Genomic DNA, 1,240 nt, shown 5'->3' on the forward strand with positions numbered 1-1,240 from the left:
ACAAAGCAGATGTCACTGATAGATTATTTCAAGCTGGTGCATCCTTCACAATCTCCAATGCCATCCACCAGCTGTGAAGGACAGAGAGTTAGAAGTGATGTTAAGACCTCACTAGTCTCAGCATCTTCCAAGACCAATGACTAAAGTCCCAGCAGCCTCTCCCTTGGTTTTTAGAGGGTGGCCAAGGTAGAGAGGTTTACAGCAGTGTATTATATAGTACAATGCCTTCATACCATCATCTGACACAGTGGAAGGTTAAAAAATGTTTTAGTTTTAAGGATTTTATTTGCTATACAGTATTTATGGTACTGTAGGTTTCATGTGTGATGTAAAGTGAATATTTTCAGAAATAATTTTTTTAATTGAGATGTTAGCACAAAAGACTACAGAATTCTAGGGAATTACCAATGAGAAAAAATGTTTTGCATTGTTTTGGTTGTACAATTGTGTCTGACTTTCTGTGGCCCTATTTGGGGTCTTCTTGGCAAAGATACTAGAGTGTTTTGCCTTTTCCTTCTCCAGCTCCTTTTACAGAGGAGGAAACTGAGGCAAATGGGGTTAAATGACTTGCTCAGAGTCACACAGGTGGTAAACATCTGATGCCAGATTTGAACTCAGGATGAGGAGTCTTCCTGACTCCTCATTTTGTGGGTTATTTCATGATTACTATGTTAGAAAAAGTGTATGTTGTTATCAGAATTAACATTTTGTTATAAAAAATTACATGCAGAAAAGTCTATTTTCATCAATCTCTAGCAAAAGATTACAGTTTTTCATGGTTGAGGGAACCTAACTCCCTTTTTCCCATGGGCTCCATGCATCGACATTAATGTTTTTGTCTTTCATGACATTTTCTAGGCATGTTACCCCCGAAACATTGACTGTTGAGGATTGACTACATATGAAAGCACTTTGGGGAAAAAATGGTCTGAAAAAATGAAGTATTATTATTTTTCTTGCCTTTCCTCTTCTTCTTCCTTCAGGCCTTTTAATAGTACCATGGGGTGCTGCTCAGTCCTGAGAGTGACCCTTATGGACAGAGAAGTTAGTAGAACATCATTAATTCTCATTTTGACCTTTCTTCGTTAGAGACTCACAGTCTTATAGAAGGCCAGAGCTACGTGTGACTTGAGGACAATTTATTCCCTTCTTTTCATAGAAGAAACTGAAGTCCCTAAAGGGCACATATGCATGTTGTGAAATTGCTGGGTCTCCTGGCTCCAATCTGTGAGAGATACTC

Source organism: Vombatus ursinus, unplaced genomic scaffold (assembly GCF_900497805.2).
Source record: "Vombatus ursinus unplaced genomic scaffold, bare-nosed wombat genome assembly UNPS02014797.1, whole genome shotgun sequence".
NCBI classification, from domain to species: domain Eukaryota; kingdom Metazoa; phylum Chordata; class Mammalia; order Diprotodontia; family Vombatidae; genus Vombatus; species Vombatus ursinus.